Below are 13,149 nucleotides of genomic sequence, written 5' to 3'. Positions count from 1 at the left end.
TGTCCCCGTAGGGACTGTGCAACCATTGCGTAAGGAACTGCTTACGGACAAGCCCGAGAACTTGCAGGGCAACCACAAACTTAGTGCAATGTAAATAAAAATGTTTGTTGGCTTGACACCGTTACCGCCTCCGGAGAGGCTGATTTGGGAGGATGGGCCTGGAGGAAAGGGATGGCCTAGGCCCGCCACTACCGTAACCGGTGGCGATCCTCCGGGGGTTCAGGGGTCCCCTTGGACGTGGGCCCCCTGAAAGAGACAGAACCCGCTCGGGCAACTTGGTGCTGGACTGGGGTCAAGGGGTGCTGCCCGCTTCTTAGGGGCAGCATCAGGGCCAGGTTGTTTGGGTGGGAGAAGAGCGGAAGCTGTACCGTTGTAAAATGTTTATGATGCTTTTACATGTTTTACCGTTTTATTCTTTTTCAGTTGTGAAAATAAAACCGGTGATGGACGGGCAGCCCGCGGACGGTCTGCATTTTACTATAGGGGAATGTGGCGCCCTGGACAAGCCAGGTCGTCACAGGTACTACACCAACACACTCTACACTCCGGCTAGGCACACCGAAGCTAAACACAAATCCTAGTTGCCTTCCTCCAGGGGCTGATGTCCACACCAGGGGGTGGGCCAGGCGGTTGATCCCACCCACCGAGGAGTTCACAGTCCTGGAGGCGGGAAAAGGAGTCAGATTAGAGATCAGTTTTGGAGTTAGAGAAGTGAAGAGGAGAGGAGACTGACCGTGTCCGGGTGTGTGGCCCGGGCACTCAGCAAGGTTGGCAGACGGTGGTGACCTTCTGCAGGAGAGGCTGATTGGAGTGAACCGTACGGACCGGGGATGGGCGGTGGCCCGCCGGTACCAGATCGGGGAGTGAAGAGAAGCCAGCACCATCCGGCAGGGCCTACGGACCCCAACCGGGCTAGGAGTCGCCGTAAAACCGGTCAAATCCGTTAGCGACAGGAACCTCCAGGGTTTCCCAGCAGTCAAGACCCGATTGAAGGCAACAGCTCACACCGTAGAGGGAAGCACAGTCACCGCCAAGGCTACAGTTCCCAGGGCCAGAGCCTGCGGGCAAAAGGGGCTCCCTCAGCATCCATCCAAGCTGGGGAGCGGGTTACCGGTGGGAAGCCCGCTAGATTTTGGGGGAATAAAAGGGGTCCAACACCACATCCCCACAGGTGCACACCCACCCATCAAAGAGAGCTATAAGCCAATACCACCTTCACATTGCCAGTGTACCAAGGACATGTTGAGCAACATGAAGGCGGCTGGGGTTATCCGTGACAGTTGTAGCCTTTGGGCAGCTCTGTTGATCCTGTTAAAAAAGAAGGACGGCACCACTCCCCGTATTGAGGAATCGCTAGCTGCATTGAGAACTGCAAATTATTTTTCTACCCTTGATCTCACTAGTCACTATTGGCAAGTGTCCGTTGCTGAGGCAGACCGGGAGAAGACCGCCTTCGCCACCCCTATGGGTCTCTGCGAGTTCAAAAGCATGCCCTTCGAGCTGTGCAATGCGCCAGGAACCTTCCAGAGGCTGATGGAATGCTGCTTGGGACAAGATTTTAGGGTGTATAAAAAGGGAGATTAGATCCCGTGATCCCAACGTATTGTTACACCTCTATAAATCACTTGTAAGGCTACATCTGGAATATGGGAACCAGTTTTGGGCTCCACATTTTAATAAGGACATTCAGAAGTTAGAGTCAGTTCAAAGGTGGGCAACTAGACTACTACAAGGAATGGAAGGCCTCCCATATGATGACAAGTTGAAAAAGTTATTAAGTGATTATTGGCTGCAATGGGGCTTTCTGGCTGGTGCCAGCCTCTCTTCTTAGCACACAGGAACCACAATCCCTACACCATGCTTCAATGGATTCTCTCATCCCAGCCCAGTAAAACTACATATTTTACACAGTCATAAGCAGCCAAAAGGGATCTATTCTATTCAATTGCAAATGATCTAGATAAGACTGAGAATAAGATACTGCACGGGACATAGCAGAGTTGGTCAAGTTGAGTGGAGATGAGTTTGCTATTTGGCACAGCTTTTTGCATCAATAAAGCAAGTAAAAGGTGTGAAAGATAAAAAAAAGGGTGAAAGTGTGAAAAGTGAATTGGCCAAATTGAGGTGCATATAAAGTTTTTGCTTTCTTTCAATTCACTAATGGGGCTCATTTGAATCAGGTGAATTGAGTTCTGCTTTTGGAAACTGGGTTAAGAAGGGGTGCACCGGTCCTGGAGGTACTGCAATACCAGGTCAATGCGTGCAGTGGACAGAGCAAGATTTTTTCCATCTCCTTGTTCTAAAAATCCATTTAATATATGGTCCCCAGAGAGGGGACGTATCAGATATTAAACTGATAAGAACAGATTTAATTTTTTTTTTTTCTGTTTATCAGTAGGACTTCAAAATAACAAAGGTGATCGCCTCCCGTTGCCTGGGAACCGTCCAGGCACAAGAGGGCTATGTGTCACCAGAAGGCGCACACACTTCCTCAAGGCCGGCAGACCTTGAGGCACCTTCCAGTACCGACCAAGGTAGCGTCCTCCGAAACTACACTTGATCTTAGCCAAAAGGCCGAGAAGCTATAACCCGAATTGGTTACGGCCTTGAGTGGCACCCTGGCCTATACCGGACACATCTTAGGGAGAGGGAGACAAACCCACGCCTACAGAAGACATTTTGTCACCCAAGCCAACCCTTGAAAAGGCTGTTTTGCAGAGCAAAAACAAGAAGAATGGTGCTTTTTGCAGCCGCCGCCCACTGCAATGAATCTGAATAACTCCTCCTTTTGGACACAAGCACCTCCCCTCCCCCTTGCAGTCTTTCCAATTCATGATACAAAAAGACGGACGGACAGGACAGGACAGGACAGGCTGCCTGACTTTCCGTCACTGCCACCCTTTGCCATCCTTGCCCGTAGAAAGCCCTTTCATCATCCCCAAACCCTAATCTTTTCCCTTCCCTTCCCAGATGCGTCTCACTCCCTTTCATTAGGAAGTGAGCGCAGCCTTTTCTCCGTTCTGCACATGCGCGACGTTAAACACAAATGCGCAGGCGTGCGTTCCATTACCCTCACTGCATTCCACTCCCATACAGGAAGTGGGCGCAGTTATTACTACGGTCGCACATAAAAGAACCCACGGCCACCACTGCACATAGCTGACTCCACCACAGGACACCCACTTCTACACCAACGCAGGTAAGACAGGATCGGCACCTCTATGCTCCCGTTACAATCAGGCTCAGTCACCATGTGATAACGCTCTCAACTCTTTAGTTGCAGGCTCCCCTTGCTTCACCTCCACTGGCTGTGCTGCCATTTCCTCTCCCACCTGGAAGGTATACTTTATTCCACTATTTTCCTGTTTCTCTCTTCCCCCTTTTCCCATAACCTACTTTTATCTGCATTTGTGGGGTATCTATATGCTATTTACATCATAGTTTTATTCATTAATATGGAAGGGAAGAGTGCCCATGAGAGTGTTGAACTGCGGAGAGCAAGAGATTAAGCTGCTCCGATTTGCCACCATTGATAAGCTGTTCTCAGTAGATACACATGCTATCCAAACAGCAGCATCCACCATTGCTTCAGCCCACCCATTCAGTGACAGCTCACCAAGTCAGCCAGAGGAGTGGTGTAAGGAATTACACGTAGGCACTGACTCCACACCTTCACATCACAAGAAGGGGGTCTACAGGCTAGTGCAAGAATACGAGCAAGTCTTCAGCAAACATCCGCTAGACTTTTGAAGAATAAAAGGGGTCAAACACTACATCCCCACAAGTGCACACCCACCCATCAAAGAGAGATATAAGCCAAAACTACCTGCACATTACCAGTGTACCAAGGACATGTTGAGCAACATGAAGGAGGCTGGGGTTATCCGTGACAGTTGTAGCCTCTGGGCAGCTCCGTTGGTCCTGTTAAAGAAGAAGGACAGCACCACTCCCCTGTATTGAGGAATAGCTAGCTGCATTGAGAACTGCAAATTATTTTTCTACCCTTGATCTCACTAGTCGCTATTGGCAAGTGTCCGTTGCTGAGGCAGACCGGGAGAAGACCGCCTTTGCCACCCCGATGGGTCTCTGCGAGTTCAAAAGCATGCCCTTCGAGCTGTGCAATTTGCCAGGAACCTTCCAGAGGCTGATGGAATGCTGCTTGGGACACCGAAACTTTGAAACGGTACTGCTATACCTTTATGATGTTATTGTTTATTCTAAAGCAAACAAGATTTTAGGGTGTATAAAAAGGGAGATTAGATCCGGTGATCCCAACGTATTGTTACCCCTCTATAAATCACTTGTAAGGCCACATCTGGAATATGGGGTAAAGTCCTGAGCAGGTTGATAACCATTGGTTTGAGCATGGTAGGGTGTAGTGCGCATCTTCCTGCATCGGTAAAAGCTGCAGAAGTCCTTGAAGATTTCCGCTTCAAAGGCTGTGCCTTGATCTGTGAGGACTCTCTCTGAGTAGCCATGAGGTCTGCATAAGTGTGCTTGGAAGACCTTCGCTGCAGTATGGGCCATTAGATCTTTGACTTGTACCACAACCATAAATCTCGAGTAGTTGTCTACCATCGTAAGTGCATACGTGAGCTCGCCTCGATATTCTGCAACAAAACTCCCTTTTTCGATTTCAGTTTCAGCAAACACTCCTCTTCCTGTAGAAAATATTTATCATTACCTAAGACAGTCATTCTAATGCATGACAATATTAAGGCAATTTAGTTAAAACTTGTTTTAACTCACCTTTAAGGGGATTGATGTATTTCATGGTCAATCCAGGTTTGTCAGTGATGGCACTGACATAATGTATGGCGTCTTTTTCGGGCGTTATCCTTTGCCTTTTCATTGTGAAAATCCAGTTGCCTATATCAAAGCAAATTCTACTACTTGTAAAGTATGCAGAAAATGAAATGTAGAACATATAACATCAACTGCTTAGGAACGCATCATAGGTTAGTACTTAAAAGGATATTGTCATGTTCTAGTCATAATGCAAGCTGGACATTTTTCATGTTACCCTGTAATCGCCGGCCTGTTCTAATGCTCACAAGCCAAGATATAGGCTCAGCTGCTAAGGCTTCCCTCTGCCTTCTGAATGAAACTTGAATATGTCTGGGTCACTGTGTATATAGCAGGTGCTCAGAAAAAATAAGAGTCAATTCAATAGAAATAGCTCTGGCACACTATAGTGATCAATAACGTAAGAAAAGAACTCTTGGAATGCTGAAAATTCTTTATTTGTGCAAAAGGATAATTCATCCAACGTTTCGACCTTGTTTTTAGGTCTTTATCAAGGATAAAGTTATCTAAGATCATAAAGGGTTACAAAACCATATAAACACGTAATTAGTACATAGTACAACATAACAGTACAATATATTGCTACTTGAGAGTACAATGGGTCAAATGACCATGATGCACATACAAAAAATTTTTCCAAAGCCATAGTGAAAACATTTGTACTGAGGAAAGAAAATTTCCACATGACCTATCTGGAGAAACATTCTGGATCAAACAACCAAAAATAGTCAAGCAGGTAAATACACACCTATATGGATAACAGGATGATATGTGTTCAATTGTATAGCGTCATTGCCATTAAGGTACAAATGGAAAACTTGCAATCCTATATAGTGAAGGAAATGAACACATATCATATCAAAGAACACAGGAACATGGGTGTGAGAAAAACCTCAATGTTTATACTTTGTTCTTTATAATGGTGTGAACATGTATATGTCTCAGTACCTTATGCACGTGAGAATTCTAGTGAGTAGATCATGAAAGCCTATTTCAGAACTGGAATCGGTAAATAATTGTAGGTGGAATCTAAATGAAAAGATGGTACAAGTGTTATCATGACACGTGGGCTATAACACAATGGACCGTGTGACAAAGAAGAAAGGAGAGAAAGAAGAGGAAGAAAATGCAACTACCTGTAACATTACGTGATAGTCACTGGTAAGTATCACTTGACAATTCAAATGAAAAAGGATTCCTTTATTAAAGGGTTCTCAGTCGCCTCAGGATCATGAAATACTAGGGTAAATGATATGAGAATGGGTAAGAAGCACCACTAAAGGAAATATGAGATGCAGGACATATATCTATAAACCCCTGAACTACATGATAGAAATAAAAAGAAGAAAAAAAGAAAAAAAAGAAGAAAGAAGAAGAACACATAGAATGCGGAAAGAGAATGGGTACAACTACCTGAGTTACTGCAGGGAGGCCCCTGGTTGGTATTGTGAGGGTTAGTGGAATTCCTTCACTGAAGGGTTCTCAGTTGCCTCAGGTTCGTGAAAAATGCTATAGACAAATAATGCCCGGAGAAAAGGGGTTCATATACAGCGAATAATGGTAATACAAGGTACATGTGTCACATGTAATAGTATATATATATATATTGTACTAAGCTCTACACCAGAAATAGAAAGTAGTCCCTCTGCCTTCTGTCTAGGTGCCCTGAGTTATGTCCTGTAAACTGTCACAGGGACCCAGACACACATGTGTAGTAGGGGAATATCCCTGCTGAGATGCCAGTGCTAGAGCACTCGTTTGCTGTGGAGTTGAACGCTATGTGAGCAGTTCTTACCTTCAATGAGCAGAAGTCTCTTTTTTCAGATTTCAATATCTCTGTGGGTATCTGGCAGAAATATGGAATACTCTTTACTGCTAAGACCCTGTACACCACTCCCACTAAAGGGGGCTTTACACGCTGCGACATCGCTAATGCGGAGTCGTTGGGGTCACGGAATTTGTGACGCACATCCGGCCGCATTAGCGATGTTGCTGCGTGTGACACCGATGAGCGATTTTGCATCGCTGCAAAAACGTGCAAAATCGCTCATCGGTGACATGGGTCTCCATTCTCGATTATCGTTACTGCAGCAGTAACGATGTAGTTCGTCGCTCCTGCGGCAGCACACATCGCTCCGTGTGACACCGCAGAAACGAGGAACCTCTCCTTACCTGCCTCCCAGCCGCTATGAGGAAGGAAGGAGGTGGGCGGGATGTTCCGGCCACTCATCTCCGCCCCTCCGCTGCTATTGGGCGGTCGCTCAGTGACGTCGCTGTGACGCCGCACGGACCGCCCCCTTAGAAAGGAGGCGGTTCGCCGGTCACAGCGACGTTGCTGGGCAGGTAAGTATGTGTGACGGGTCTGGTCGGTGTTGTGCAGCATGGGCAGCGATTTGCCCGTGTCGCGCAACAGATGGGGGCGGGTATCCACACTAGCGATATCGGGACCGATATCGCAGTGTGTAAAGTAGCCTTTAATAAACTGTGTAAAGGATTTTAAGTAAAAATCCACAATAAACCAGCGCTAGATGGGTTTTTATAATTTTATTAATAGACCACAAATAAAAAATTTTTTGCTATCCTTGTTTCAAGACAGAGTATTTGATAATATACAATACACTGATTATTACTAAAACCAAGGACCACATAAAACAAGGACCACATAAAATAAAAAATGAAAGTAATGAGAATAAAATTCTTTTGTATAACCAATTAACTTCGAGGTGATACAATATTCACATTGATTTAGTTTTACCAGTCTAATGTAATGCCCCGGCCGGTGGCATATATTTTGTTTGGTTAATAATTTAGACTTATACAATGAAAGATGTACTATACCACCCCTGGCTAACTTACAAGTTTTAAGTTGTACAATATAAGTTTGCGACGTTATATTCATATATAGGAAGGCAAACAATATTGGCAATTTAGTGGCACCCACCATACGTAATCTTACAGCACCTAATAAGGGAGGATTATTTGGCCTGAAAGGTTTTTTTCCATGCAAAAGCTGTATAGTATGTAAGAATACAAAAAATATTTCACGGAAATCCTTCTTACAGGGGCAGTCAGAAGTCATGATTAGAGAATTTATTACATGTCAATCAAAGGGAGTAGTATATTGCATTCAATGTCCCTGTCAGAAAAAATACATTGAGAGAACTATTAGACCCCTATGGAAAAGGGTGGGTGAGCACATTAGAAGTGTTAAAAATAAATGTACTAAGCACCCCCTATCCAGACATTATGTGTTAAAACATGGAGGGTCCTTCAAAGGATCCCAAGTATGGGGCGTACAAAAAATAACTAAGGATTGGAGAGGTGGCGATTTCATTAAAAAAATGTCACGAGCAGAAAGCCAATGGATTTTTGAATTGAACACCTTGAAACCATATGGACTCAATAATAATATAGAACTGTTTGCTTTTAATTAATTTATATTTTTATAGGTAGAGGAGTAATAGGTACTGATAATAATACGGAGAGAAGGAAAAAAAAAAAAAAAAAGCGATTGTCATGGAGATATATGTGTATATATGCATAATATATATTAAAATTGGTGCTTCACTTGCCCAAGGTTGATGTAGATATAAGGGGCTTTTCATATTATAGCAAATTTATATTACACCTTTATGATGTCCTTTTGTTAAATTTATTGTTGAAAAAAAGCATATGCATATATACACATTGTCTTCCCAGTATATGATGATACAAGCAAGGCTATATATAGGTCTTTTTAGAAAAACCTTTAGAAAAACCTTTGCACATAATTATATTATATGGCTATTATGAACGGTCTTTCACAAATTGATATATGTAGTGGTCATTGAATGTTGGTTGAATTTAAACATTGTTTAATTTTATGCAAATTATAACCAATTAAATATATGCATAAATAGTGCTCTAGGCAACAGCTGAGTTATCCTTGAGGAAGGGGGCCGTTACACGCCCCCGAAACGCGCGTCGGATCAGGACTCTGTTTTTGCCTACCTCACCTGTGCGGTGATAACCTGCCAAGTAATCTCTCCCTCGTGTGGAATCAACCGGCTTCCACTGGACACGGTACGGATTGCCTGCTGGAGAGGTTGAGAGGTTACCGCTGACATTTCCTTTGTCTGCAACTAGGATACATTGGTACCTCCAGCGGTTCTGCATTGCTCGCTTGGAAGCGAATCGGAGCCTTGTGTGGTGCTAACCTGCCAAGCAACTTCCTCCTGTGTGGAATCAGTCAGCTGACACTGGATACTGTCTGGACTGCCCGCTGGAGAGGCTGAGTAGTTACCGCTGATCTTATTGTTGTCCGCAGCCAACATCTTGGTGCTTTCAGTGGCTTCGTACTGCTTGATTTCGAAAGTACATTTGGGAGAATACGGGACCGGCTGGTTTGTGGCCTTGTGAAGTGTTATAAAGGCTCTGTAAAGAGGGATGTCGGTAACCATACATCTCCCCCAGAGCCAGCACTAGTCGCGGCCACTGGCCTCAAAACGTCCGCTCTGGAAGTCTAACAGGTCAATCCTGTACATAGCGGTTCCAGCCTAATCAACGGAGAAATCCGGGGTGTTTTTTGCGGTCAAGTTGTTGTGAGGTTTATTCCCCCAGGCCCTGGGGGCGAATATAACGTCGCAAACTTATATTGTACAACTTAAAACTTGTAAGTTAGCCAGGGGTGGTATAGTACATCTTTCATTGTATAAATCTAAATTATTAACCAAACAAAATATATGCCACCGGCCGGGGCATTACATTAGACTGGTAAAACTAAATCAATGTGAATATTGTATCACCTCGAAGTTAATTGGTTATACAAAAGAATTTTATTCTCATTACTTTCATTTTTTATTTTATGTGGTCCTTGTTTTATGTGGTCCTTGGTTTTAGTAATAATCAGTGTATTGTATATTATCAAATACTCTGTCTTGAAACAAGGATAGCAAAAAATTTTTTATTTGTGGTCTATTAATAAAATTATAAAAACCCATCTAGCGCTGGTTTATTGTGGATTTTTACTTAAAATCCTTTACACAGTTTATTAAAGGCTACTTTACACACTGCGATATCGGTCCCGATATCGCTAGTGTGGATACCCGCCCCCATCTGTTGCGCGACACGGGCAAATCGCTGCCCATGCTGCACAACACCGACCAGACCCGTCACACATACTTACCTGCCCGGCGACGTCGCTGTGACCGGCGAACCGCCTCCTTTCTAAGGGGGCGGTCCGTGCGGCGTCACAGCGACGTCACTGAGCGACCGCCCAATAGCAGCGGAGGGGCGGAGATGAGTGGCCGGAACATCCCGCCCACCTCCTTCCTTCCTCATAGCGGCTGGGAGGCAGGTAAGGAGAGGTTCCTCGTTTCTGCGGTGTCACACGGAGCGATGTGTGCTGCCGCAGGAGCGACGAACTACATCGTTACTGCTGCAGTAACGATAATCGAGAATGGAGACCCATGTCACCGATGAGCGATTTTGCACGTTTTTGCAGCGATGCAAAATCGCTCATCGGTGTCACACGCAGCAACATCGCTAATGCGGCCGGATGTGCGTCACAAATTCCGTGACCCCAACGACTCCGCATTAGCGATGTCGCAGCGTGTAAAGCCCCCTTTAGTGGGAGTGGTGTACAGGGTGTTAGCAGTAAAGAGTATTCCATATTTCTGCCAGATACCCACAGAGATATTGAAATCTGAAAAAAGAGACTTCTGCTCATTGAAGGTAAGAACTGCTCACATAGCGTTCAACTCCACAGCAAACGAGTGCTCTAGCACTGGCATCTCAGCAGGGATATTCCCCTACTACACATGTGTGTCTGGGTCCCTGTGACAGTTTACAGGACATAACTCAGGGCACCTAGACAGAAGGCAGAGGGACTACTTTCTATTTCTGGTGTAGAGCTTAGTACAATATATATATATATACTATTACATGTGACACATGTACCTTGTATTACCATTATTCGCTGTATATGAACCCCTTTTCTCCGGGCATTATTTGTCTATAGCATTTTTCACGAACCTGAGGCAACTGAGAACCCTTCAGTGAAGGAATTCCACTAACCCTCACAATACCAACCAGGGGCCTCCCTGCAGTAACTCAGGTAGTTGTACCCATTCTCTTTCCGCATTCTATGTGTTCTTCTTCTTTCTTCTTTTTTTTCTTTTTTCTTCTTTTTATTTCTATCATGCAGTTCAGGGGTTTATAGATATATGTCCTGCATCTCATATTTCCTTTAGTGGTGCTTCTTACCCATTCTCATATCATTTACCCTAGTATTTCATGATCCTGAGGCGACTGAGAACCCTTTAATAAAGGAATCCTTTTTCACTTGAATTGTCAAGTGATACTTACCAGTGACTATCATGTAATGTTACAGGTAGTTGCATTTTCTTCCTCTTCTTTCTCTCCTTTCTTCTTTGTCACACGGTCCATTGTGTTATAGCCCACGTGTCATGATAACACTTGTACCATCTTTTCATTTAGATTCCACCTACAATTATTTACCGATTCCAGTTCTGAAATAGGCTTTCATGATCTACTCACTAGAATTCTCAAGTGCATAAGGTACTGAGACATATACATGTTCACACCATTATAAAGAACAAAGTATAAACATTGAGGTTTTTCTCACACCCATGTTCCTGTGTTCTTTGATATGATATGTGTTCATTTCCTTCACTATATAGGATTGCAAGTTTTCCATTTGTACCTTAATGGCAATGACGCTATACAATTGAACACATATCATCCTGTTATCCATATAGGTGTGTATTTACCTGCTTGACTATTTTTGGTTGTTTGATCCAGAATGTTTCTCCAGATAGGTCATGTGGAAATTTTCTTTCCTCAGTACAAATGTTTTCACTATGGCTTTGGAAAAATTTTTTGTATGTGCATCATGGTCATTTGACCCATTGTACTCTCAAGTAGCAATATATTGTACTGTTATGTTGTACTATGTACTAATTACGTGTTTATATGGTTTTGTAACCCTTTATGATCTTAGATAACTTTATCCTTGATAAAGACCTAAAAACAAGGTCGAAACGTTGGATGAATTATCCTTTTGCACAAATAAAGAATTTTCAGCATTCCAAGAGTTCTTTTCTTACGTTATTGATCACTATAGTGTGCCAGAGCTATTTCTATTGAATTGACTCTTATTTTTTCTGAGCACCTGCTATATACACAGTGACCCAGACATATTCAAGTTTCATTCAGAAGGCAGAGGGAAGCCTTAGCAGCTGAGCCTATATCTTGGCTTGTGAGCATTAGAACAGGCCGGCGATTACAGGGTAACATGAAAAATGTCCAGCTTGCATTATGACTAGAACATGACAATATCCTTTTAAGTACTAACCTATGATGCGTTCCTAAGCAGTTGATGTTATATGTTCTACATTTCATTTTCTGCATACTTTACAAGTAGTAGAATTTGCTTTGATATAGGCAACTGGATTTTCACAATGAAAAGGCAAAGGATAACGCCCGAAAAAGACGCCATACATTATGTCAGTGCCATCACTGACAAACCTGGATTGACCATGAAATACATCAATCCCCTTAAAGGTGAGTTAAAACAAGTTTTAACTAAATTGCCTTAATATTGTCATGCATTAGAATGACTGTCTTAGGTAATGATAAATATTTTCTACAGGAAGAGGAGTGTTTGCTGAAACTGAAATCGAAAAAGGGAGTTTTGTTGCAGAATATCGAGGCGAGCTCACGTATGCACTTACGATGGTAGACAACTACTCGAGATTTATGGTTGTGGTACAAGTCAAAGATCTAATGGCCCATACTGCAGCGAAGGTCTTCCAAGCACACTTATGCAGACCTCATGGCTACTCAGAGAGAGTCCTCACAGATCAAGGCACAGCCTTTGAAGCGGAAATCTTCAAGGACTTCTGCAGCTTTTACCGATGCAGGAAGATGCGCACTACACCCTACCATGCTCAAACCAATGGTTATCAACCTGCTCAGGACTTTACCCCATATTCCAGATGTGGCCTTACAAGTGATTTATAGAGGGGTAACAATACGTTGGGCTCACCGGATCTAATCTCCCTTTTTATACACCCTAAAATCTTGTTTGCTTTAGAATAAACAATAACATCATAAAGGTATAGCAGTACCGTTTCAAAGTTTCGGTGTCCCAAGCAGCATTCCATCAGCCTCTGGAAGGTTCCTGGCAAATTGCACAGCTCGAAGGGCATGCTTTTGAACTCGCAGAGACCCATCGGGGTGGCAAAGGCGGTCTTCTCCCGGTCTGCCTCAGCAACGGACACTTGCCAATAGCGACTAGTGAGATCAAGGGTAGAAAAATAATTTGCAGTTCTCAATGCAGCT

General features: G+C 43.8%; 1 pseudogene; it reads right to left on the bottom strand.

The window, feature by feature from the left end:
- Window positions 1-2,215: 2,215 nt before the first annotated feature.
- Window positions 2,216-2,421, bottom strand: LOC142262960 (U2 spliceosomal RNA; annotated as a pseudogene).
- Window positions 2,422-13,149: the final 10,728 nt, after the last annotated feature.

This window comes from Anomaloglossus baeobatrachus, unplaced genomic scaffold (genome assembly GCF_048569485.1).
Source record: "Anomaloglossus baeobatrachus isolate aAnoBae1 unplaced genomic scaffold, aAnoBae1.hap1 Scaffold_2545, whole genome shotgun sequence".
Taxonomy (NCBI): Eukaryota; Metazoa; Chordata; class Amphibia; order Anura; family Aromobatidae; genus Anomaloglossus; species Anomaloglossus baeobatrachus.
The sequence above is the reverse complement of the archived record's forward strand: the minus strand, read 5'-3'. Positions and strand labels throughout refer to the sequence as shown.